A 27,710-nucleotide genomic window follows, 5' to 3' on the forward strand; every position below is an offset into this window, starting at 1 on the left:
ACTGAATACGCAGCCTCGGTGCAGGACTGTAGGATCCTGTGGGGCCGGCACCTGCACTGAATACGCAGCCTCGGTGCAGGACTGTAGGATCCTATGGGGCCGGCACCTGCACTGAATACGCAGCCTCGGTGCAGGACTGTAGGATCCTGTGGGGCCGGCACCTGCACTGAATACGCAGCCTCGGTGCAGGACTGTAGGATCTTATGGGGCCGGCACCTGCACTGAATACGCAGCCTCGGTGCAGGACTGTAGGATCCTGTGGGGCCGGCACCTGCACTGAATACGCAGCCTCGGTGCAGGACTGTATTATCCTATGGGGCCGGCAACTGCACTGAATACGCAGCCTCGGTGCAGGACTGTATTATCCTATGGGGCCGGCACCTGCACTGAATACGCAGCCTCGGTGCAGGACTGTAGGATCCTATGGGGCCGGCACCTGCACTGAATACGCAGCCTCGGTGCAGGACTGTAGGATCCTATGGGGCCGGCAACTGCACTGAATACGCAGCCTCGGTGCAGGACTGTATTATCCTATGGGGCCGGCACCTGCACTGAATACGCAGCCTCGGTGCAGGACTGTAGGATCCTGTGGGGCCGGCACCTGCACTGAATACGCAGCCTCGGTGCAGGACTGTAGGATCCTATGGGGCCGGCACCTGCACTGAATACGCAGCCTCGGTGCAGGACTGTAGGATCCTATGGGGCCGGCACCTGCACTGAATACGCAGCCTCGGTGCAGGACTGTAGGATCCTGTGGGGCCGGCACCTGCACTGAATACGCAGCCTCGGAGCAGGACTGTAGGATCCTATGGGGCCGGCACCTGCACTGAATACGCAGCCTCGGTGCAGGACTGTAGGATCCTATGGGGCCGGCACCTGCACTGAATACGCAGCCTCGGTGCAGGACTGTAGGATCCTATGGGGCCGGCACCTGCACTGAATACGTAGCCTCGGTGCAGGACTGTAGGATCCTATGGGGCCGGCACCTGCACTGAATACGCAGCCTCGGTGCAGGACTGTAGGATCCTATGGGGCCGGCACCTGCACTGAATACATAGCCTCGGTGCAGGACTGTAGGATCCTATGGGGCCGGCACCTGCACTGAATACGCAGCCTCGGAGCAGGACTGTAGGATCCTATGGGGCCGGCACCTGCACTGAATACATAGCCTCGGTGCAGGACTGTAGGATCCTATGGGGCCGGCACCTGCACTGAATACATAGCCTCGGTGCAGGACTGTAGGATCCTATGGGGCCGGCACCTGCACTGAATACATAGCCTCGGTGCAGGACTGTAGGATCCTATGGGGCCGGCACCTGCACTGAATACATAGCCTCGGTGCAGGACTGTAGGATCCTATGGGGCCGGCACCTGCACTGAATACGCAGCCTCGGTGCAGGACTGTAGGATCCTATGGGGCCGGCACCTGCACTGAATACATAGCCTCGGTGCAGGACTGTAGGATCCTATGGGGCCGGCACCTGCACTGAATACATAGCCTCGGTGCAGGACTGTAGGATCCTATGGGGCCGGCACCTGCACTGAATACGCAGCCTCGGTGCAGGACTGTAGGATCCTATGGGGCCGGCACCTGCACTGAATACATAGCCTCGGTGCAGGACTGTAGGATCCTATGGGGCCGGCACCTGCACTGAATACGCAGCCTCGGAGCAGGACTGTAGGATCCTATGGGGCCGGCACCTGCACTGAATACGTAGCCTCGGTGCAGGACTGTAGGATCCTATGGGGCCGGCACCTGCACTGAATACGTAGCCTCGGTGCAGGACTGTAGGATCCTGTGGGGCCGGCACCTGCACTGAATACATAGCCTCGGTGCAGGACTGTAGGATCCTATGGGGCCGGCACCTGCACTGAATACATAGCCTCGGTGCAGGACTGTAGGATCCTATGGGGCCGGCACCTGCACTGAATACGCAGCCTCGGTGCAGGACTGTAGGATCCTATGGGGCCGGCACCTGCACTGAATACATAGCCTCGGTGCAGGACTGTAGGATCCTATGGGGCCGGCACCTGCACTGAATACGCAGCCTCGGAGCAGGACTGTAGGATCCTATGGGGCCGGCACCTGCACTGAATACGTAGCCTCGGTGCAGGACTGTAGGATCCTATGGGGCCGGCACCTGCACTGAATACATAGCCTCGGTGCAGGACTGTAGGATCCTATGGGGCCGGCACCTGCACTGAATACGCAGCCTCGGAGCAGGACTGTAGGATCCTATGGGGCCGGCACCTGCACTGAATACGCAGCCTCGGTGCAGGACTGTAGGATCCTATGGGGCCGGCACCTGCACTGAATACATAGCCTCGGTGCAGGACTGTAGGATCCTATGGGGCCGGCACCTGCACTGAATACGTAGCCTCGGTGCAGGACTGTAGGATCCTATGGGGCCGGCACCTGCACTGAATACGTAGCCTCGGTGCAGGACTGTAGGATCCTATGGGGCCGGCACCTGCACTGAATACATAGCCTCGGTGCAGGACTGTAGGATCCTATGGGGCCGGCACCTGCACTGAATACATAGCCTCGGTGCAGGACTGTAGGATCCTGTGGGGCCGGCACCTGCACTGAATACATAGCCTCGGTGCAGGACTGTAGGATCCTGTGGGGCCGGCACCTGCACTGAATACATAGCCTCGGTGCAGGACTGTAGGATCCTGTGGGGCCGGCACCTGCACTGAATACATAGCCTCGGTGCAGGACTGTAGGATCCTATGGGGCCGGCACCTGCACTGAATACGCAGCCTCGGAGCAGGACTGTAGGATCCTATGGGGCCGGCACCTGCACTGAATACATAGCCTCGGTGCAGGACTGTAGGATCCTGTGGGGCCGGCACCTGCACTGAATACATAGCCTCGGTGCAGGACTGTAGGATCCTATGGGGCCGGCACCTGCACTGAATACGTAGCCTCGGTGCAGGACTGTAGGATCCTGTGGGGCCGGCACCTGCACTGAATATGTAGCCTCGGTGCAGGACTGTAGGATCCTATGGGGCCGGCACCTGCACTGAATACGCAGCCTCGGAGCAGGACGCTGCTTCGTGTAGTGCAGCCCTCGGCGCAGACTCCAGGCGCTCGGCTCTGTGCTGCGAACAATAAAATCCTCTAATAGAGTCAGTTAGAAAATGACGGCTGCAATGATCCCAGCTTTTCATATTGTGCAGCTAATGAGATTTCCAATCACTTGTGCCCCGAGGAAAAGCGCAAAATGGTATCTGTCACCGTGATCAATGGCACGCAACACTATCCCGGGAACCTCCAGCAACGAGCGGAGACTCGAGAGAGTGTGGATATGCAATATAAAGCCGTAATCAGGGGCGGCAGGGAAGAATCTGCACTTAGCATTGCTTATTTTCTGAAAGAACATGAATCACTTCCACCTGAGCCTGTAATGGCTGATAACAGGGAGAAATAGCTTGTACTAAGCTGTCCAATAGTTAAACTATCGCCAGCCGGTAATAGCTGATAACAGGGAGCAATAACTTGTACAAAGCTGTCCAACAATCAGACTCTCTCCAGCCTATAATGGCTGATAACATGGAGCAATAACTTGTGAGCTGTCCAGTAGACTCTCTCCGCTCCGGCCTGTAATGGCTGATAACAGGGAGCAATAACCTGTAATAATAATAATAATAATCTTTCTATAGCGCCAACATATTCCGCAGCGCTTTACAATTCAGGAGGAACATATACATATCATATACATAAACATATACAAACAAGTAACAATTATAGAGGATACAATATTTAAAAGGAAAAATGGCAACCCTGCTCGTGAGAGCTTACAATCTACAATGAGGTGGGGGGAGGGGGGAGGTACAAGTGCTTATTTACAATGACAATCCAGCCAGCTCATGGGGGATAGATGATGGCTTCCTGGACCAGTTGGCCAGAGCCTTGAGATGCATTTGGGTGCCATGGAGTTTGACGTGGGGTTATGTTCTGAGAAGTTGTAGAGGGATTAGGTGAAATTAGTTTGGCTAGGGAGTGTGATAGGCCACCCTAAAAAGATGCGTTTTTAGGGAGCGTCTGAAGCTGAGTAAGTAGTAAACTGTCCAACAATCAGATGCTCTCCAGCCTATAATGGTCTGATAACAGGGAGCAATAACTTGTAGTAAGCTGCCAAACAGACTCTCTCCAGCCTATAATGGCTGATAACAGGGAGCAATAACCTGTAAAAGCTGTCCAATAGACTCTCTCCAGCCTGTAATGGCTGATAACAGGGAGCAATAGATTAGATTCACCTGCCGTAAAATCTGTCCCTTTTAATGGAAAGGAATAAACCCCATTCAGTTCTCCACAATGGATTCAACATAACTAGTGTTCACCTTTAACAGCCTGTGTTTGCTGATAACAGAGAGCAATAGGTTACAGCTGTCTTGAGGAGGACACCTGGCCATGGCTGTCATGGCTTCTTTCCAGGACGGCACAGACTCTTCTAGATTACCTGTCCTTTCTCCTGATCTGTTTGATTCAATAGTTGCTTTCCCAGTGATGTATCAGTTTCTTAGCATGCTCCTTGGTGCCATTCCTCTGTTACACCTCTTGGAAATTCAAGGATAAACTGGCAAGTAGGTGTTACTATTCCCCTTGTCAAATGGGCGTATCTCTACACAGTCCAATATTCTCATACCTAATTGGTAAGACACAATTTTCAGTTTATTGATTAATTTCCAGGAAGAATAACAGAGGAACAGGAGAATGTCGAGTGCTGAGAGAAGATGCTCTAGAGCTATTTTATGTGACATAGGGACATTTTCTCGTCCAGAGAGCTGTGATTATATCCCCATCCGGCCAGAACTGATCTGTGTCTTGTTCTATCCTTCCAGCCCACGCTTCTGTCTTTTTAGTTTACACTTTTATTGACCTTTCACTTTTTATTGTCTTCACTTTTTACGATTCTGCAGGTAAAGGTTGTAAAGGTTCATTTGTCTGTTGTGGAAATACAAATCAGAGGAGGAAAAGCAAAGACGCCAAAGAAATGAACCTGTTCTGCCTGTAAGTAAACCAACAAGATCAAACTGTGCAAGTGTAAACGGGTGAGGATGAAACATGGCGGAGGAGGCAGAAACATGGCAGAGAAGGAAGAAACATGGCGGAGGAGGCAGAAACATGGCGGAGGAGGCAGACACATCGAAGAGAAGGCAGAAACATGGCAGAGGAGGAGGCAGAAACATGGCGGAGGAGGCAGAAACATGGCGGAGGAGGCAGAAACATGGCGGAGAAGGCAGAAACATGGCGCAGGAGGCAGAAACATGGCGGAGGAGGCAGAAACATGGCGGAGGAGGCAGAAACATGGCGGAGGAGGCAGAAACATCGAAGAGAAGGCAGAAACATGGCAGAGGAGGAGGCAGAAACATGGCGGAGGAGGCAGAAACATGGCGGAGGAGACAGAAACATGGCGGAGGAGGCAGAAACATCGAAGAGAAGGCAGAAACATGGCAGAGGAGGAGGCAGAAACATGGCGGAGGAGGCAGACACATCGAAGAGAAGGCAGAAACATGGCAGAGGAGGAGGCAGAAACATGGCAGAGGAGGAGGCAGAAACATGGCAGAGGAGGAGGCAGAAACATGGCGGAGGAGGCAGAAACATGGTGGAGGAGGCAGAAACATGGCGGAGAAGGCAGAAACATGGCGGAGGAGGCAGAAACATCGAAGAGAAGGCAGAAACATCGAATAGAAGGCAGAAACATCGAAGAGAAGGCAGAAACATCGAAGAGAAGGCAGAAACATGGCGGAAAAGGCAGAAACATGGCGGAGGAGGCAGAGATATCGAAGAGAAGGCAGAAACATGGCGGTGGAGGCAGAAACATGGCGGAGGAGGCAGAAACATGGCGGAGGAGGCAGAAACATCGAAGAGAAGGCAGAAACATGGCGGAGGAGGCAGAAGCATGGCGGAGGAGGCAGAAGCATGGCAGAAACATGGCAGAGAAGGCAGAAACATGGCAGAGAAGGCAAAAACATGGCAGAAAAGGCAGAAACATGGCAGAAAAGGCAGAAACATGGCAGAGAAGGCAGAAACATGGCAGAAAAAGCAGAAACATGGCAGAGAAGGCAGAAACATGGCGGAGGAGGCAGAAACATCAAAGAGAAGGCAGAAACATGGCGGAGAAGGCAGAAGCACGCCGGAGGAGGCAGAAACATCGAAGAGAAGGCAGAAACATGGCGGAGGAGGCAGAAACATCGAAGAGAAGGCAGAAACATGGCGGAGGAGGCAGAAACATGGCGGAGGAGGCAGAAACATGGCGGAGGAGGCAGAAACATGGCGGAGAAGGCAGAAGCATGGCGGAGGAGGCAGAAACATGGCAGAAACATGGCAGAGAAGGCAGAAACATGGCAGAGAAGGCAGAAACATGGCAGAAAAGGCAGAAACAATGCAGAAAAGGCAGAAACATGGCAGAAAAGGCAGAAACATGGCAGAGAAGGCAGAAACATGGCAGAAAAGGCAGAAACATGGCAGAGAAGGCAGAAACATCGAAGAGAAGGCAGAAACATGGCAGAGGAGGCAGAAGCACGGCGGAGGAGGCAGAAACATGGCGGAGGAGGCAGAAACATGGCGGAGAAGGCAGAAACATCGAAGAGAAGGCAGAAACATGGCGGAGGAGGCAGAAACATCGAAGGGAAGGCAGAAACATGGCGGAGGAGGCAGAAACATGGCGGAGAAGGCAGAAACATCAAAGAGAAGGCAGAAACATGGCGGACAAGGCAGAAACATCGAAGAGAAGGCAGAAACATGGCGGAGGAGGCAGAAACATGGCGGAGAAGGCAGAAGCATGGCGGAGGAGGCAGAAACATCAAATAGAAGGCAGAAACATGGCGGAGGAGGCAGAAACATGGCAGAGGAGGCAGAAACATGGCAGAAAAGGCAGAAACATGGCAGAGAAAGCAGAAACATGGCAGAAAAGGCAGAAACATGGCAGAAAAGCCAGAAACATGGCAGAAAAGGCAGAAACATGGCAGAAAAGGCAGAAACATGGCAGAGGAGGCAGAAACATGGCAGAGAAGGCAGAAACATAGCGGAGGAGGCAGAAACATGGCGGAGGAGGCAGAAACATGGCGGAGAAGGCAGAAGCATGGCGGAGGAGGCAGTAACATGGCAGAAACATGGCAGAGAAGGCAGAAACATGGCAGAAAAGGCAGAAACATGGCAGAAAAGGCAGAAACATGGCAGAAACATGGCAGAGAAGGCAGAAACATGGCAGAAAAGGCAGAAACATGGCAGAGAAGGCAGAAACATGGCGGAGGAGGCAGAAACATCGAAGAGAAGGCAGAAACATGGCAGAGGAGGCAGAAACATCAAAGAGAAGGCAGAAACATGGCAGAGGAGGCAGAAACACGGCGGAGGAGGCAGAAACATGGCGGAGGAGGCAGAAACATCGAAGAGAAGGCAGAAACATGGCAGAAAAGGCAGAAACATGGCAGAAAAGGCAGAAACATGGCAGAAAAGGCAGAAACATTGCAGAGAAGGCAGAAACATGGCAGAAAAGGCAGAAACATGGCAGAAAAGGCAGAAACATGGCGGAGGCAGAAACATGGCGGAGGAGGCAGAAACATCAAAGAGAAGGCAGAAACATGGCGGAGAAGGCAGAAGCACGGCGGAGGAGGCAGAAACATGGCGGAGGAGGCAGAAACATCGAAGAGAAGGGAGAAACATGGCGGAGGAGGCAGAAACATGGCGGAGGAGGCAGAAACATGGCGGAGGAGGCAGAAACATTGAAGAGAAGGCAGAAACATGGCGGAGGAGGCAGAAACATGGCGGAGAAGGCAGAAACATCGAAGAGAAGGCAGAAACATGGCGGTGGAGGCAGAAACATCAAAGAGAAGGCAGAAACATGGCGGAGAAGGCAGAAACATCGAAGAGAAGGCAGAAACATGGCGGAGGACGCAGAAACATCAAAGAGAAGGCAGAAACATGGCGGAAAAGGCAGAAACATCGAAGAGAAGGCAGAAATATGGCGGAGGAGGTAGAAACATGGCGGAGAAGGCAGAAGCATGGTGGAGGAGGCAGAAACATGGCAGAGGAGGCAGAAACATGGCAGAGGAGGCAGAAAGATGGCAGAGAAGGCAGAAACATGGCAGAAAGGGCAGAAACATTGCAGAAAAGGCAGAAACATTGCAGAAAAGGCAGAAACATGGCAGAAAAGGCAGAAACATGGCAGAGGAGGCATAAACATGGCAGACAAGGCAGAAACATGGCGGAGGAGGCAGAAACATCGAAGAGAAGGCAGAAACATGGCAGAGAAGGCAGAAACATCAAAGAGAAAGCAGAAACATCAAAGAGAAGGCAGAAACATGGCGGAGAAGGCAGAAGCACGGCGGAGGAGGCAGAAACATGGCGGAGGAGGCAGAAACATCGAAGAGAAGACAGAAACATGGTGGAGAAGGCAGAAATATGGCGGAGGAGGTAGAAACACCGAAGAGAAGGCAGAAACATGGCAGAGAAGGCAGAAACATGGCGGAGGAGGCAGAAACATGGCGGAGAAGGCAGAAGCATGGCGGAGGAGGCAGAAACATCAGAGAGAAGGCAGAAACATGGCAGAGAAGGCAGAAACATGGCAGAGAAGGCAGAAACATGGCGGAGGAGGCAGAAACATGGCAGAGGAGGCAGAAACATGGCAGAAAAGGCAGAAACATGGCAGATAAGGCAGACACATGGCAGAAAAGGCAGAAACATGGCAGAAAGGGCAGAAACATGGCAGAAAAGGCAGAAACATGGCAGAGGAGGCAAAAACATGGCAGAGAAGGCAGAAACATCGAAGAGAAGGTAGAAACATCGAAGAGAAGGCAGAAACATGAGAGAAGGCAGAAACATGGCGGAGGAGGCAGAAACATCGAAGAGAAGGCAGAAACATGGCGGAGGAGGTAGAAACACCGAAGAGAAGGCAGAAACATGGCGAAGGAGGCTGAAACATGGCGGAGGAGGCAGAAACATGGCAGAGGAGGCAGAAACATGGCGGAGGAGGCAGAAACATGGCAGAGAAGGCAGAAACATGGCAGAGAAGGCAGAAACATGGCAGAAAAGGCAGAAACATGGCAGAAAAGGCAGAAACATGGCAGAAAAGGCAGAAACATGGCAGAGAAGGCAGAAACATGGCGGAGGAGGCAGAAACATCGAAGAGAAGGCAGAAACATGGCAGAGAAGGCAGAAACATGGCGGAGGAGGCAGAAACATCGAAGAGAAGGCAGAAACATGGCAGAGAAGGCAGAAACATGGCAGAGGAGGCAGAAACATCAAAGAGAAGGCAGAAACATGGCGGAGGAGGCAGAAACATGGAGGAGGCGGAAACATGGAGGAGAAGGCAGAAGCATGGCGGAGAAGGCAGAAATATGGCGGAAAATGCAGAAACATGGCAGAGAAGGCAGAAACATGGCAGAGAAGGCAGAAACATGGCAGAAAGGGCAGAAACATGGCAGAAAAGGCAAAAACATGGCAGAAAAGGCAGAAACATGGCAGAAAGGGCAGAAACATGGAAGAAAAGGCAGAAACATCGAAGAGAAGGCAGAAACATGGCAGAAAAGGCAAAAACATGGCAGAAAAGGCAGAAACATGGCAGAAAAGGCAAAAACATGGCAGAGGAGGCAGAAACATGGCAGAGAAGGCAGAAACATGGCGGAGGAGGCAGAAACATGGCGGAGGAGGCAGAAACATGGCGGAGAAGGCAGAAGCATGGCGGAGGAGGCAGTAACATGGCAGAAACATGGCAGAGAAGGCAGAAACATGACAGAAAAGGCAGAAAAGGCAGAAACATGGCAGAAAAGGCAGAAACATGGCAGAGAAGGCAGAAACATGGCAGAAAAGGCAGAAACATGGCAGAGAAGGCAGAAACATGGCGGAGGAGGCAGAAACATCGAAGAGAAGGCAGAAACATGGCAGAGGAGGCAGAAACATCAAAGAGAAGGCAGAAACATGGCAGAGGAGGCAGAAACACGGCGGAGGAGGCAGAAACATGGCGGAGGAGGCAGAAACATCGAAGAGAAGGCAGAAACATGGCGGAGAAGGCAGAAGCACGGCGGAGGAGGCAGAAACATGGCGGAGGAGGCAGAAACATGGCGGAGGAGGCAGAAACATAGAAGAGAAGGCAGAAACATGGCGGAGGAGGCAGAAACATGGCGGAGAAGGCAGAAGCATGGCGGAGGAGGCAGAAACATGGCAGAAACATGGCAGAGAAGGCAGAAACATGGCAGAAAAGGCAGAAACATGGCAGAAAAGGCAGAAACATGGCAGAAAAGGCAGAAACATTGCAGAGAAGGCAGAAACATGGCAGAAAAGGCAGAAACATGGCAGAAAAGGCAGAAACATGGCGGAGGAGGCAGAAACATGGCGGAGGAGGCAGAAACACGGCGGAGGAGGCAGAAACATGGCGGAGGAGGCAGAGACATCGAAGAGAAGGCAGAAACATGGCGGAGAAGGCAGAAACATGGCGGAGGAGGCAGAAACATCGAAGAGAAGGCAGAAACATGGCGGAGGAGGTAGAAACACCGAAGAGAAGGCAGAAACATGGCGAAGGAGGCTGAAACATGGCGGAGGAGGCAGAAACATGGCAGAGGAGGCAGAAACATGGCGGAGGAGGCAGAAACATGGCAGAGAAGGCAGAAACATGGCAGAGAAGGCAGAAACATGGCAGAAAAGGCAGAAACATGGCAGAAAAGGCAGAAACATGGCAGAGAAGGCAGAAACATGGCGGAGGAGGCAGAAACATCGAAGAGAAGGCAGAAACATGGCAGAGAAGGCAGAAACATGGCGGAGGAGGCAGAAACATCGAAGAGAAGGCAGAAACATGGCAGAGAAGGCAGAAACATGGCAGAGGAGGCAGAAACATCAAAGAGAAGGCAGAAACATGGCGGAGGAGGCAGAAACATGGAGGAGGCGGAAACATGGAGGAGAAGGCAGAAGCATGGCGGAGAAGGCAGAAATATGGCGGAAAAGGCAGAAACATGGCAGAGAAGGCAGAAACATGGCAGAGAAGGCAGAAACATGGCAGAAAGGGCAGAAACATGGCAGAAAAGGCAAAAACATGGCAGAAAAGGCAGAAACATGGCAGAAAGGGCAGAAACATGGAAGAAAAGGCAGAAACATCGAAGAGAAGGCAGAAACATGGCAGAAAAGGCAAAAACATGGCAGAAAAGGCAGAAACATGGCAGAAAAGGCAGAAACATGGCAGAGGAGGCAGAAACATGGCAGCGAAGGCAGAAACATGGCGGAGGAGGCAGAAACATGGCGGAGGAGGCAGAAACATGGCGGAGAAGGCAGAAGCATGGCGGAGGAGGCAGTAACATGGCAGAAACATGGCAGAGAAGGCAGAAACATGGCAGAAAAGGCAGAAACATGGCAGAAAAGGCAGAAACATGGCAGAAAAGGCAGAAACATGGCAGAGAAGGCAGAAACATGGCAGAAAAGGCAGAAACATGGCAGAGAAGGCAGAAACATGGCGGAGGAGGCAGAAACATCGAAGAGAAGGCAGAAACATGGCAGAGGAGGCAGAAACATCAAAGAGAAGGCAGAAACATGGCAGAGGAGGCAGAAACACGGCGGAGGAGGCAGAAACATGGCGGAGGCGGCAGAAACATCGAAGAGAAGGCAGAAACATGGCGGAGAAGGCAGAAGCACGGCGGAGGAGGCAGAAACATGGCGGAGGAGGCAGAAACATGGCGGAGGAGGCAGAAACATAGAAGAGAAGGCAGAAACATGGCGGAGGAGGCAGAAACATGGCGGAGAAGGCAGAAGCATGGCGGAGGAGGCAGAAACATGGCAGAGAAGGCAGAAACATGGCAGAAAAGGCAGAAACATGGCAGAAAAGGCAGAAACATGGCAGAAAAGGCAGAAACATTGCAGAGAAGGCAGAAACATGGCAGAAAAGGCAGAAACATGGCAGAAAAGGCAGAAACATGGCGGAGGAGGCAGAAACATGGCGGAGGAGGCAGAAACACGGCGGAGGAGGCAGAAACATGGCGGAGGAGGCAGAGACATCGAAGAGAAGGCAGAAACATGGCGGAGAAGGCAGAAACATGGCGGAGGAGGCAGAAACATGGCGGAGGAGGCAGAAACATGGCGGAGGAGGCAGAAACATTGAAGAGAAGGCAGAAACATGGCGGAGGAGGCAGAAACATGGCGGAGAAGGCAGAAACATCGAAGAGGAGGCAGAAACATCGAAGGGAATGCAGAAACATGGCGGATGAGGCAGAAAGATGGCGGAGAAGGCAGAAACATCAAAGAGAAGGCAGAAACATGACGGAGAAGGCAGAAACATCGAAGAGAAGGCAGAAACATGGCGGAGGAGGCAGAAACATGGCGGAGAAGGCAGAAGCATGGCGGAGGAGGCAGAAACATCAAAGAGAAGGCAGAAACATGGCGGAGGAGGCAGAAACATGGCAGAGGAGGCAGAAACATGGCAGAGGAGGCAGAAACATGGCAGAGGAGGCAGAAACATGGCAGAAAAGGCAGAAACATGGCAGAGAAGGCAGAAACATGGCAGAAAAGGCAGAAACATGGCAGAAAAGGCAGAAACATGGCAGAGGAGGCAGAAACATGGCAGAGAAGGCAGAAACATGGCGGAGGAGGCAGAAACATGGCGGAGGAGGCAGAAACATAGAAGAGAAGGCAGAAACATGGCGGAGGAGGCAGAAACATGGTGGAGAAGGCAGAAGCATGGCGGAGGAGGCAGAAACATGGCAGAAAAGGCAGAAACATGGCAGAAAAGGCTGAAACATGGCAGAGAAGGCAGAAACATGGCGGAGGAGGCAGAAACATCGAAGAGAAGGCAGAAACATGGCAGAGGAGGCAGAAACATCAAATAGAAGGCAGAAACATGGCAGAGGAGGCAGAAACACGGCGGAGGAGGCAGAAACATGGCGGAGGAGGCAGAAACATCGAAGAGAAGGCAGAAACATGGCGGAGAAGGCAGAAGCACGGCGGAGGAGGCAGAAACATGGCGGAGGAGGCAGAAACATCGAAGAGAAGGGAGAAACATGGCGGAGGAGGCAGAAACATGGCGGAGGAGGCAGAAACATGGCGGAGGAGGCAGAAACATTGAAGAGAAGGCAGAAACATGGCGGAGGAGGCAGAAACATGGCGGAGAAGGCAGAAACATCGAAGAGAAGGCAGAAACATGGCGGTGGAGGCAGAAACATCGAAGAGAAGGCAGAAACATGGCGGAGAAGGCAGAAACATCGAAGAGAAGGCAGAAACATGGCGGAGGACGCAGAAACATCAAAGAGAAGGCAGAAACATGGCGGAGAAGGCAGAAACATCGAAGAGAAGGCAGAAATATGGCGGAGCAGGCAGAAACATGGCGGAGAAGGCAGAAGCATGGTGGAGGAGGCAGAAACATGGCAGAGGAGGCAGAAACATGGCAGAGGAGGCAGAAAGATGGCAGAGAAGGCAGAAACATGGCAGAAAGGGCAGAAACATTGCAGAAAAGGCAGAAACATTGCAGAAAAGGCAGAAACATGGCAGAAAAGGCAGAAACATGGCAGAGGAGGCATAAACATGGCAGACAAGGCAGAAACATGGCGGAGGAGGCAGAAACATCGAAGAGAAGGCAGAAACATGGCAGAGAAGGCAGAAACATCAAAGAGAAAGCAGAAACATCAAAGAGAAGGCAGAAACATGGCGGAGAAGGCAGAAGCACGGCGGAGGAGGCAGAAACATGGCGGAGGAGGCAGAAACATCGAAGAGAAGGCAGAAACATGGCGGAGGAGGCAGAAATATGGCGGAGGAGGTAGAAACACCGAAGAGAAGGCAGAAACATGGCAGAGAAGGCAGAAAAATGGCGGAGGAGGCAGAAACATGGCGGAGGAGGCAGAAACATGGCAAAGAAGGCAGAAGCATGGCGGAGGAGGCAGAAACATCAAAGAGAAGGCAGAAACATGGCAGAGAAGGCAGAAACATGGCAGAGAAGGCAGAAACATGGCGGAGGAGGCAGAAACATGGCAGAGGAGGCAGAAACATGGCAGAAACATGGCAGATAAGGCAGACACATGGCAGAAAAGGCAGAAACATGGCAGAAAAAGCAGAAACATGGCAGAGGAGGCAAAAACATGGCAGAGAAGGCAGAAACATGGCGGAGGAGGCAGAAACATCGAAGAGAAGGCAGAAACATGAGAGAAGGCAGAAACATGGCGGAGGAGGCAGAAACACCGAAGAGAAGGCAGAAACATGGCGGAGGAGGCAGAAACATGGAGGAGGAGGCAGAAACATGGCAGAGGAGGCAGAAACATGGCGGAGGAGGCAGAAACATGGCAGAGAAGGCAGAAACATGGCAGAGAAGGCAGAAACATGGCAGAAAAGGCAGAAACATGGCAGAAAAGGCAGAAACATGGCAGAGAAGGCAGAAACATGGCGGAGGAGGCAGAAACATCGAAGAGAAGGCAGAAACATGGCAGAGAAGGCAGAAACATGGCGGAGGAGGCAGAAACATCGAAGAGAAGGCAGAAACATGGCAGAGAAGGCAGAAATATGGCGGAAAAGGCAGAAACATGGCAGAGAAGGCAGAAACATGGCAGAAAGGAGGCAGAAACATGGCAGAAAGGAGGCAGAAACATGGCAGAAAAGGCAAAAACATGGCAGAAAAGGCAGAAACATGGCAGAAAGGGCAGAAACATGGAAGAAAAGGCAGAAACATCGAAGAGAAGGCAGAAACATGGCAGAAAAGGCAAAAACATGGCAGAAAAGGCAGAAACATGGCAGAAAAGGCAAAAACATGGCAGAGGAGGCAGAAACATGGCAGAGAAGGCAGAAACATGGCGGAGGAGGCAGAAACATGGCGGAGGAGGCAGAAACATGGCGGAGGAGGCAGAAACATGGCGGAGGAGGCAGAAGCATGGCGGAGGAGGCAGTAACATGGCAGAAACATGGCAGAGAAGGCAGAAACATGGCAGAAAAGGCAGAAACATGGCAGAAAAGGCAGAAACATGGCAGGAAAGGCAGAAACATGGCAGAGAAGGCAGAAACATAGCAGAAAAGGCAGAAACATGGCAGAGAAGGCAGAAACATGGCGGAGGAGGCAGAAACATGGCGGAGAAGGCAGAAGCATGGCGGAGGAGGCAGAACCATGGCAGAAAAGGCAGAAACATGGCAGAAAAGGCAGAAACATGGCAGAGAAGGCAGAAACATGGCGGAGGAGGCAGAAACATCGAAGAGAAGGCAGAAACATGGCAGAGGAGGCAGAAACATCAAAGAGAAGGCAGAAACATGGCAGAGGAGGCAGAAACACGGCGGAGGAGGCAGAAACATGGCGGAGGAGGCAGAAACATCGAAGAGAAGGCAGAAACATGGCGGAGAAGGCAGAAGCACGGCGGAGGAGGCAGAAACATGGCGGAGGAGGCAGAAACATCGAAGAGAAGGGAGAAACATGGCGGAGGAGGCAGAAACATGGCGGAGGAGGCAGAAACATGGCGGAGGAGGCAGAAACATTGAAGAGAAGGCAGAAACATGGCGGAGGAGGCAGAAACATGGCGGTGGAGGCAGAAACATCGAAGAGAAGGCAGAAACATGGCAGAAAAGGCAGAAACATGGCAGAAAAGGCAGAAACATGGCAGAAAAGGCAGAAACATGGCAGAAAAGGCAGAAACATTGCAGAGAAGGCAGAAAAGGCAGAAACATGGCAGAAAAGGCAGAAACATGGCGGAGGAGGCAGAAACATGGCGGAGGAGGCAGAAACCCGGCGGAGGAGGCAGAAACATGGCGGAGAAGGCAGAAACATGGCGTAGGAGGCAGAAACATGGCGGAGGAGGCAGAAACATGGCGGAGGAGGCAGAAACATTGAAGAGAAGGCAGAAACATGGCGGAGGAGGCAGAAACATGGCGGAGAAGGCAGAAACATCGAAAAGAAGGCAGAAACATGGCGGAGGAGGCAGAAACATCGAAGGGAAGGCAGAAACATGGCGGATGAGGCAGAAAGATGGCGGAGAAGGCAGAAACATCAAAGAGAAGGCAGAAACATGGCGGAGAAGGCAGAAACATCGAAGAGAAGGCAGAAACATGGCGGAGGAGGCAGAAACATGGCGGAGAAGGCAGAAGCATGGCGGAGGAGGCAGAAACATCAAAGAGAAGGCAGAAACATGGCGGAGGAGGCAGAAACATGGCAGAGGAGGCAGAAACATGGCAGAAAAGGCAGAAACATGGCAGAGAAGGCAGAAACATGGCAGAAAAGGCAGAAACATGGCAGAAAAGGCAGAAACATGGCAGAGGAGGCAGAAACATGGCAGAGAAGGCAGAAACATGGCGGAGGAGGCAGAAACATAGAAGAGAAGGCAGAAACATGGCGGAGGAGGCAGAAACATGGCGGAGAAGGCAGAAGCATGGCGGAGGAGGCAGAAACATGGCAGAAAAGGCAGAAACATGGCGGAGGAGGCAGAAACATCGAATAGAAGGCAGAAACATGGCAGAGGAGGCAGAAACATCAAAGAGAAGGCAGAAACATGGCAGAGGAGGCAGAAACACGGCGGAGGAGGCAGAAACATGGCGGAGGAGGCAGAAACATCGAAGAGAAGGCAGAAACATGGCGGAGAAGGCAGAAGCACGGCGGAGGAGGCAGAAACATGGCGGAGGAGGCAGAAACATCGAAGAGAAGGGAGAAACATGGCGGAGGAGGCAGAAACATGGCGGAGGAGGCAGAAACATGGCGGAGGAGGCAGAAACATTGAAGAGAAGGCAGAAACATGGCGGAGGAGGCAGAAACATGGCGGAGAAGGCAGAAACATCGAAGAGAAGGCAGAAACATGGCGGTGGAGGCAGAAACATCGAAGAGAAGGCAGAAACATGGCGGAGAAGGCAGAAACATCGAAGAGAAGGCAGAAACATGGCGGAGGACGCAGAAACATCAAAGAGAAGGCAGAAACATGGCGGTGAAGGCAAAAACATCGAAGAGAAGGCAGAAATATGGCGGAGGAGGCAGAAACATGGCGGAGAAGGCAGAAGCATGGTGGAGGAGGCAGAAACATGGCAGAGGAGGCAGAAACATGGCAGAGGAGGCAGAAAGATGGCAGAGAAGGCAGAAACATGGCAGAAAGGGCAGAAACATTGCAGAAAAGGCAGAAACATTGCAGAAAAGGCAGAAACATGGCAGAAAAGGCAGAAACATGGCAGAGGAGGCAGAAACATGGCAGACAAGGCAGAAACATGGCGGAGGAGGCAGAAACATCGAAGAGAAGGCAGAAACATGGCAGAGAAGGCAGAAACATCAAAGAGAAAGCAGAAACATCAAAGAGAAGGCAGAAACATGGCGGAAAAGGCAGAAGCACGGCGGAGGAGGCAGAAACATGGCGGAGGAGGCAGAAACATCGAAGAGAAGGCAGAAACATGGCGGAGGAGGCAGAAATATGGCGGAGGAGGTAGAAACACCGAAGAGAAGGCAGAAACATGGCAGAGAAGGCAGAAACATGGCGGAGGAGGCAGAAACATGGCGGAGGAGGCAGAAACATGGCGGAGAAGGCAGAAGCATGGCGGAGGAGGCAGAAACATGGCAGAGAAGGCAGAAACATGGCAGAGAAGGCAGAAACATGGCGGAGGAGGCAGAAACATGGCAGAGGAGGCAGAAACATGGCAGAAAAGGCAGAAACATGGCAGATAAGGCAGACACATGGCAGAAAAGGCAGAAACATGGCAGAAAGGGCAGAAACATGGCAGAAAAGGCAGAAACATGGCAGAGGAGGCAGAAACATGGCAGAGAAGGCAGAAACATGGCGGAGGAGGCAGAAACATCGAAGAGAAGGCAGAAACATGGCGGAGGAGGTAGAAACACCGAAGAGAAGGCAGAAACATGGCGGAGGAGGCTGAAACATGGCGGAGGAGGCAGAAACATGGCGGAGAAGGCAGAAGCATGGCGGAGGAGGCAGAAACATGGCAGAGAAGGCAGAAACATGGCAGAGAAGGCAGAAACATGGCGGAGGAGGCAGAAACATGGCAGAGGAGGCAGAAACATGGCAGAAAAGGCAGAAACATGGCAGATAAGGCAGACACATGGCAGAAAAGGCAGAAACATGGCAGAAAGGGCAGAAACATGGCAGAAAAGGCAGAAACATGGCAGAGGAGGCAGAAACATGGCAGAGAAGGCAGAAACATGGCGGAGGAGGCAGAAACATCGAAGAGAAGGCAGAAACATGGCGGAGGAGGTAGAAACACCGAAGAGAAGGCAGAAACATGGCGGAGGAGGCTGAAACATGGCGGAGGAGGCAGAAACATGGCAGAGGAGGCAGAAACATGGCGGAGGAGGCAGAAACATGGCAGAGAAGGCAGAAACATGGCAGAGAAGGCAGAAACATGGCAGAAAAGGCAGAAACATGGCAGAAAAGGCAGAAACATGGCAGAGAAGGCAGAAATATGGCGGAGGAGGCAGAAACATCGAAGAGAAGGCAGAAACATGGCAGAGAAGGCAGAAACATGGCGGAGGAGGCAGAAACATCGAAGAGAAGGCAGAAACATGGCAGAGAAGGCAGAAACATGGCAGAGGAGGCAGAAACATCAAAGAGAAGGCAGAAACATGGCGGAGGAGGCAGAAACATGGAGGAGGCAGAAACATGGAGGAGAAGGCAGAAGCATGGCGGAGAAGGCAGAAATATGGCGGAAAAGGCAGAAACATGGCAGAGAAGGCAGAAACATGGCAGAGAAGGCAGAAACATGGCAGAAAGGGCAGAAACATGGCAGAAAAGGCAAAAACATGGCAGAAAAGGCAGAAACATGGCAGAAAGGGCAGAAACATGGAAGAAAAGGCAGAAACATCGAAGAGAAGGCAGAAACATGGCGGAGGAGGCAGAAACATGGCGGAGAAGGCAGAAGCATGTCGGAGGAGGCTGAAACATCAAAGAGAAGGCAGAAACATCAAAGAGAAGGCAGAAACATGGCGGAGGAGGCAGAAACATGGCAGAGGAGGCAGAAACATGGCAGAGGAGGCAGAAAGATGGCAAAAAAGGTAGAAACATAGCAGAATAGGCAGAAACATGGCAGAAAGGGCAGAAACATTGCAGAAAAGGCAGAAACATTGCAGAAAAGGCAGAAACATGGCAGAAAAGGCAGAAACATGGCAGAGGAGGCATAAACATGGCAGACAAGGCAGAAACATGGCGGAGGAGGCAGAAACATCGAAGAGAAGGCAGAAACATGGAAGAGAAGGCAGAAACATCAAAGAGAAGGCAGAAACATGGCGGAGAAGGCAGAAGCACGGCGGAGGAGGCAGAAACATGGCGGAGGAGGCAGAAACATCGAAGAGAAGGCAGAAACATGGCGGAGGAGGCAGAAATATGGCGGAGGAGGTAGAAACACCGAAGAGAAGGCAGAAACATGGCAGAGAAGGCAGAAACATGGCGGAGGAGGCAGAAACATGGCGGAGAAGGCAGAAGCATGGCAGAGGATGCAGAAACATCAAAGAGAAGGCAGAAACATGGCAGAGAAGGCAGAAACATGGCAAAGAAGGCAGAAACATGGCGGAGGAGGCAGAAACATGGCAGAGGAGGCAGAAACATGGCAGAGGAGGCAGAAACATGGCAGAAAAGGCAGAAACATGGCAGATAAGGCAGAAACATGGCAGAAACATGGCAGAAAGGGCAGAAACATGGCAGAAAAGGCAGAAACATGGCAGAGAAGGCAGAAACATGGCGGAGGAGGCAGAAACATCGAAGAGAAGGCAGAAACATGACAGAAGGCAGAAACATTGCGGAGGAGGCAGAAACATCGAAGAGAAGGCAGAAACATGGCGGAGGAGGTAGAAACACCGAAGAGAAGGCAGAAACATGGCAGAGAAGGCAGAAACATGGCGGAGGAGGCTGAAACATGGCGGAGGAGGCAGAAACATGGCGGAGGAGGCAGAAACATGGCGGAGGAAGCAGAAACATGGCAGAGAAGGGAGAAACATGGCAGAGAAGGCAGAAACATGGCAGAAAAGGCAGAAACATGGCAGAAAAGGCAGAAACATGACAGAAAAGGCAGAAACATGGCAGAAAAGGCAGAAACATGGCAGAAAAGGCAGAAACATGGCAGAGAAGGCAGAAACATGGCGGAGGAGGCAGAAACATCGAAGAGAAGGCAGAAACATGGCAGAGGAGGCAGAAACATCAAAGAGAAGGCAGAAACATGGCGGAGGAGGCAGAAACATGGAGGAGGCAGAAACATGGCGGAAAAGGCAGAAATATGGCGGAAAAGGCAGAAACATGGCAGGGAAGGCAGAAACATGGCAGAGAAGGCAGAAACATGGCAGAAAGGGCAGAAACATGGCAGAAAAGGCAAAAACATGGCAGAAAAGGCAGAAACATGGCAGAAAGGGCAGAAACATGGAAGCAAAGGCAGAAACATGGCAGAGAAGGCAGAAACATCGAAGAGAAGGCAGAAACATGGCGGAGGAGGTAGAAACACCGAAGAGAAGGCAGAAACATGGCAGAGAAGGCAGAAACATGGCAGAAAAGGCAGAAACATGGTAGAGAAGGCAGAAACATGGCGGAGGAGGCAGAAACATCGAAGAGAAGGCAGAAACATGGCAGAGAAGGCAGAAACATGGCGGAGGAGGCAGAAACATCGAAGAGAAGGCAGAAACATGGCAGAGAAGGCAGAAACATGGAGGAGGCAGAAACATCGAAGAGAAGGCAGAAACATGGAGGAGAAGGCAAAAGCATGGCAGAGAAGGCAGAAACATGGCAGAGAAGGCAGAAACATGGCAGAAAGGGCAGAAACATGGCAGAAAAGGCAAAAACATGGCAGAAAAGGCAGAAACATGGCAGAAAGGGCAGAAACATGGAAGAAAAGGCAGAAACATGGCAGAGAAGGCAGAAACATGGCAGAGAAGGCAGAAACATGGCAGAGGAGGCAGAAAAATGGCAGAGAAGGCAGAAACATGGCAGAAAAGGTAGAAACATGGCAGAGAAGGCAGAAACATGGCGGAGGAGGCAGAAACATCGAAGAGAAGGCAGAAACATGGCGGAGGAGGCAGAAACATCAAAGAGAAGGCCGAAACATGGCAGAGAAGGCAGAAACATCGAAGAGAAGGCAGAAACATGGAGGAGAAGGCAGAATCATGGCGGAGGAGGCAGAAACATGGTGGAGAAGGCAGAAACATGGCGGAGGAGGCAGAAACATGGCGGAGGAGGCAGAAACATGGGGGATAAGGCAGAAACATGGCAGAGAAGGCAGAAACATGGCAGAAAGGGCAGAAACAAGGCAGAAACATGGCAGAGAAGGCAGAAACATGGCAGAGAAGGCAGAAACATGGCAGAAAGGGCAGAAACATGGCAGAAAAGGCAGAAACATGGCGGAGGAGGCAGAAACATGGCAGAGAAGGCAGAAACATGGCAGAAAAGGTAGAAACATGGCAAAGAAGGCAGAAACATGGCGGAGGAGGCAGAAACATCGAAGAGAAGGCAGAAACATGGCAGAGAAGGCAGAAACATGGCAGAGAAGGCAGAAACATGGCGGAGAAGGCAGAAGCACGGCGGAGGAGGCAGAAACATCGAAGAGAAGGCAGAAACATGGCGGAGGAGGCAGAAACATCAAAGAGAAGGCCGAAACATGGCAGAGAAGGCAGAAACATCGAAGAGAAGGCAGAAACATGGAGGAGAAGGCAGAAGCATGGCGGAGGAGGCAGAAACATGGTGGAGAAGGCAGAAACATGGCGGAGGAGGCAGAAACATGGCGGAGGAGGCAGAAACATGGGGGATAAGGCAGAAACATGGCAGAGAAGGCAGAAACATGGCAGAAAGGGCAGAAACAAGGCAGAAACATGGCAGAGAAGGCAGAAACATGGCAGAGAAGGCAGAAACATGGCAGAAAGGGCAGAAACATGGCAGAAAAGGCAGAAACATGGCGGAGTAGGCAGAAACATGGCAGAGAAGGCAGAAACATGGCAGAAAAGGCAGAAACATGGCAGAGAAGGCAGAAACATGGCGGAGGAGGCATAAACATCGAAGAGAAGGCAGAAACATCCCAGAAAAGCAGAACCATGGCTGAGAAGACAGAAACGTGGCAGAGAAGACAGAAACGTGGCAGAGAAGACAGAAACGTGGCAGAGAAGACAGAAACGTGGCAGAGAAGACAGAAACATGGCAAAGAAGACAGAAACGTGGCAGAGAAGACAGAACCATGGCAGAGAAGACAGAACCATGGCAGAGAAGACAGAACCATGGCAGAGAAGACAGAACCATGGCAGAGAAGACAGAACCATGGCAGAGAAGACAGAACCATGGCAGAGAAGACAGAAACGTGGCTGAGAAGACAGAAACGTGGCAGAGAAGACAGAAACATGGCAGAGAAGACAGAAACGTGGCAGAGAAGACAGAAACGTGGCAGAGAAGACAGAAACGTGGCAGAGAAGACAGAAACTTGGCAGAGAAGACAGAAACATGGCAGAGAAGGCAGAAACATGGCAGGGAAGGCTGAAACATGGCAGAGAAGACAGAAAATTTGCAGAGAAGACAGAAAATTCACAGAGAATGCAGAAACGTGGCAGGTAAGGCATAAACATGGCAGAGAAGGCAGAAACATCAAAGAGAAGGCAGAAACATGGCGGAGAAGCCAGAAACATCGAAGAGACGTCAGAAACATCCCAGAGAAGGCAGAAACATGGCAGAGAAGGCAGAAACATGGCAGAGGAGGCAGAAACATGGCGGAGGAGGCAGAAACATGGCGGAGGAGGCAGAAACATTGAAGAGAAGGCAGAAACATGGCGGAGGAGGCAGAAACATGGCAGAGAAGGCAGAAACATCGAAGAGAAGGCAGAAACATGGCGGTGGAGGCAGAAACAGTGAAGAGAATGCAGAAACATGGCGGAGAAGGCAGAAACATCGAAGAGAAGGCAGAAACATGGCGGAGGACGCAGAAACATCAAAGAGAAGGCAGAAACATGGCGGAGAAGGCAGAAACATCGAAGAGAAGGCAGAAATATGGCGGAGGAGGCAGAAACATGGCGGAGAAGGCAGAAGCATGGTGGAGGAGGCAGAAACATGGCAGAGGAGGCAGAAACATGGCAGAGGAGGCAGAAAGATGGCAGAGAAGGCAGAAACATGGCAGAAAGGGCAGAAACATTGCAGAAAAGGCAGAAACATGGCAGAAAAGGCAGAAACATGGCAGAGGAGGCATAAACATGGCAGACAAGGCAGAAACATGGCGGAGGAGGCAGAAACATCGAAGAGAAGGCAGAAACATGGCAGAGAAGGCAGAAACATCAAAGAGAAAGCAGAAACATCAAAGAGAAGGCAGAAACATGGCGGAGAAGGCAGAAGCACGGCGGAGGAGGCAGAAACATGGCGGAGGAGGCAGAAACATCGAAGAGAAGGCAGAAACATGGCGGAGGAGGCAGAAATATGGCGGAGGAGGTAGAAACACCGAAGAGAAGGCAGAAACATGGCAGAGAAGGCAGAAACATGGCGGAGGAGGCAGAAACATGGCGGAGGAGGCAGAAACATGGCGGAGAAGGCAGAAGCATGGCGGAGGAGGCAGTAACATGGCAGAGAAGGCAGAAACATGGCGGAGGAGGCAGAAACATGGCAGAGGAGGCAGAAACATGGCAGAAAAGGCAGAAACATGGCAGATAAGGCAGACACATGGCAGAAAGGGCAGAAACATGGCAGAAAGGGCAGAAACATGGCAGAAAAGGCAGAAACATGGCAGAGGAGGCAGAAACATGGCAGAGAAGGCAGAAACATGGCGGAGGAGGCAGAAACATCGAAGAGAAGGCAGAAACATGAGAGAAGGCAGAAACATGGCGGAGGAGGCAGAAACATCGAAGAGAAGGCAGAAACATGAGAGAAGGCAGAAACATGGCGGAGGAGGCAGAAACATCGAAGAGAAGGCAGAAACATGGCGGAGGAGGTAGAAACACCGAAGAGAAGGCAGAAACATGGCGGAGGAGGCTGAAACATGGCGGAGGAGGCAGAAACATGGCAGAGGAGGCAGAAACATGGCGGAGGAGGCAGAAACATGGCAGAGAAGGCAGAAACATGGCAGAGAAGGCAGAAACATGGCAGAAAAGGCAGAAACATGGCAGAAAAGGCAGAAACATGGCAGAAAAGGCAGAAATATGGCGGAGGAGGCAGAAACATCGAAGAGAAGGCAGAAACATGGCAGAGAAGGCAGAAACATGGCGGAGGAGGCAGAAACATCGAAGAGAAGGCAGAAACATGGCAGAGAAGGCAGAAACATGGCAGAGGAGGCAGAAACATCAAAGAGAAGGCAGAAACATGGCGGAGGAGGCAGAAACATGGAGGAGGCAGAAACATTGAGGAGAAGGCAGAAGCATGGCGGAGAAGGCAGAAATATGGCGGAAAAGGCAGAAACATGGCAGAGAAGGCAGAAACATGGCAGAGAAGGCAGAAACATGGCAGAAAGGGCAGAAACATGGCAGAAAAGGCAAAAACATGGCAGAAAAGGCAGAAACATGGCAGAAAGGGCAGAAACATGGAAGAAAAGGCAGAAACATCGAAGAGAAGGCAGAAACATGGCGGAGGAGGCAGAAACATGGCGGAGAAGGCAGAAGCATGTCGGAGGAGGCAGAAACATCAAAGAGAAGGCAGAAACATCAAAGAGAAGGCAGAAACATGGCGGAGGAGGCAGAAACATGGCAGAGGAGGCAGAAAGATGGCAAAAAAGGCAGAAACATGGCAGAATAGGCAGAAACATGGCAGAAAGGGCAGAAACATTGCAGAAAAGGCAGAAACATTGCAGAAAAGGCAGAAACATGGCAGAAAAGGCAGAAACATGGCAGAGGAGGCATATACATGGCAGACAAGGCAGAAACATGGCGGAGGAGGCAGAAACATCGAAGAGAAGGCAGAAACATGGAAGAGAAGGCAGAAACATCAAAGAGAAGGCAGAAACATGGCGGAGAAGGCAGAAGCACGGCGGAGGAGGCAGAAACATGGCGGAGGAGGCAGAAACACCGAAGAGAAGGCAGAAACATGGCAGAGAAGGCAGAAACATGGCGGAGGAGGCAGAAACATGGCGGAGAAGGCAGAAGCATGGCAGAGGATGCAGAAACATCAAAGAGAAGGCAGAAACATGGCAGAGAAGGCAGAAACATGGCAGAGAAGGCAGAAACATGGCGGAGGAGGCAGAAACATGGCAGAGGAGGCAGAAACATGGCAGAGGAGGCAGAAAAATGGCAGAAAAGGCAGAAACATGGCAGATAAGGCAGAAACATGGCAGATAAGGCAGAAACATGGCAGAAAAGGCAGAAACATGGCAGAAAGGGCAGAAACATGGCAGAAAAGGCAGAAACATGGCAGAGGAGGCAGAAACATGGCAGAGAAGGCAGAAACATGGCGGAGGAGGCAGAAACATCGAAGAGAAGGCAGAAACATGAGAGAAGGCAGAAACATTGCGGAGGAGGCAGAAACATCGAAGAGAAGGCAGAAACATGGCGGAGGAGGTAGAAACACCGAAGAGAAGGCAGAAACATGGCAGAGAAGGCAGAAACATGGCGGAGGAGGCTGAAACATGGCGGAGGAGGCAGAAACATGGCGGAGGAGGCAGAAACATGGCGGAGGAGGCAGAAACATGGCGGAGGAGGCAGAAACATGGCAGAGAAGGCAGAAACATGGCAGAAAAGGCAGAAACATGGCAGAAAAGGCAGAAACATGACAGAAAAGGCAGAAACATGGCAGAAAAGGCAGAAACATGGCAGAAAAGGCAGAAACATGGCAGAGAAGGCAGAAACATGGCGGAGGAGGCAGAAACATCGAAGAGAAGGCAGAAACATGGCAGAGGAGGCAGAAACATCAAAGAGAAGGCAGAAACATGGCGGAGGAGGCAGAAACATGGAGGAGGCAGAAACATGGAGGAGAAGGCAGAAGCATGGCGGAGAAGGCAGAAATATGGCGGAAAAGGCAGAAACATGGCAGGGAAGGCAGAAACATGGCAGAGAAGGCAGAAACATGGCAGAAACATGGCAGAAAAGGCAAAAACATGGCAGAAAAGGCAGAAACATGGCAGAAAGGGCAGAAACATGGAAGCAAAGGCAGAAACATGGCAGAGAAGGCAGAAACATCGAAGAGAAGGCAGAAACATGGCGGAGGAGGTAGAAACACCGAAGAGAAGGCAGAAACATGGCAGAGAACGCAGAAACATGGCAGAAAAGGCAGAAACATGGTAGAGAAGGCAGAAACATGGCGGAGGAGGCAGAAACATCGAAGAGAAGGCAGAAACATGGCAGAGAAGGCAGAAACATGGCGGAGGAGGCAGAAACATCGAAGAGAAGGCAGAAACATGGCAGAGAAGGCAGAAACATGGAGGAGGCAGAAACATCGAAGAGAAGGCAGAAACATGGAGGAGAAGGCAAAAGCATGGCAGAGAAGGCAGAAACATGGCAGAGAAGGCAGAAACATGGCAGAAAGGGCAGAAACATGGCAGAAAAGGCAAAAACATGGCAGAAAAGGCAGAAACATGGCAGAAAGGGCAGAAACATGGAAGAAAAGGCAGAAACATGGCAGAGAAGGCAGAAACATGGCAGAGAAGGCAGAAACATGGCAGAGGAGGCAGAAACATGGCAGAGATGGCAGAAACATGGCAGAAAAGGTAGAAACATGGCTGAGAAGGCAGAAACATGGCGGAGGAGGCAGAAACATCGAAGAGAAGGCAGAAACATGGCAGAGAAGGCAGAAACATGGCAGAGAAGGCAGAAACATGGCGGAGAAGGCAGAAGCACGGCGGAGGAGGCAGAAACTTGTCGGAGGAGGCAGAAACATCGAAGAGAAGGCAGAAACATCAAAGAGAAGGCCGAAACATGGCAGAGAAGGCAGAAACATGGAGGAGAAGGCAGAAGCATGGCGGAGGAGGCAGAAACATGGTGGAGAAGGCAGAAACATGGCGGAGGAGGCAGAAACATTGCGGAGGAGGCAGAAACATGGGGGATAAGGCAGAAACATGGCAGAGAAGGCAGAAACATGGCAGAAAGGGCAGAAACAAGGCAGAAACATGGCAGAGAAGGCAGAAACATGGCAGAGAAGGCAGAAACATGGCAGAAAGGGCAGAAACATGGCAGAAAAGGCAGAAACATGGCGGAGGAGGCAGAAACATGGCAGAGAAGGCAGAAACATGGCAGAAAAGGTAGAAACATGGCAGAGAAGGCAGAAACATGGCAGAAAGGGCAGAAACATGGCAGAAAAGGCAGAAACATGGCGGAGTAGGCAGAAACATGGCAGAGAAGGCAGAAACATGGCAGAGAAGGCAGAAACATGGCAGAGAAGGCAGAAACATGGCGGAGGAGGCAGAAACATCGAAGAGAAGGCAGAAACATGGCAGAGAAGGCAGAAACATGGCGGAGGAGGCAGAAACATGGCAGAGGAGGCAGAAACATGGCAGAGGAGGCAGAAACATGGCAGAAAAGGCAGAAACATGGCAGATAAGGCAGAAACATGGCAGATAAGGCAGAAACATGGCAGAAAAGGCAGAAACATGGCAGAAAGGGCAGAAACATGGCAGAAAAGGCAGAAACATGGCAGAGGAGGCAGAAACATGGCAGAGAAGGCAGAAACATGGCGGAGGAGGCAGAAACATCGAAGAGAAGGCAGAAACATGAGAGAAGGCAGAAACATTGCGGAGGAGGCAGAAACATCGAAGAGAAGGCAGAAACATGGCGGAGGAGGTAGAAACACCGAAGAGAAGGCAGAAACATGGCAGAGAAGGCAGAAACATGGCGGAGGAGGCTGAAACATGGCGGAGGAGGCAGAAACATGGCGGAGGAGGCAGAAACATGGCGGAGGAGGCAGAAACATGGCGG

General features: G+C 51.7%; 1 protein-coding gene across 1 annotated transcript in view; it reads right to left on the reverse strand.

Moving 5' to 3' along the window:
- The window catches only part of CA7 (carbonic anhydrase 7), a 60,746-nt gene that overhangs the window by 12,755 nt on the left and 20,281 nt on the right, over positions 1-27,710 (reverse strand). The window lies entirely within an intron of this gene.

The sequence above is a fragment of the Anomaloglossus baeobatrachus genome, chromosome 10, assembly GCF_048569485.1.
Source record: "Anomaloglossus baeobatrachus isolate aAnoBae1 chromosome 10, aAnoBae1.hap1, whole genome shotgun sequence".
Taxonomy (NCBI): domain Eukaryota; kingdom Metazoa; phylum Chordata; class Amphibia; order Anura; family Aromobatidae; genus Anomaloglossus; species Anomaloglossus baeobatrachus.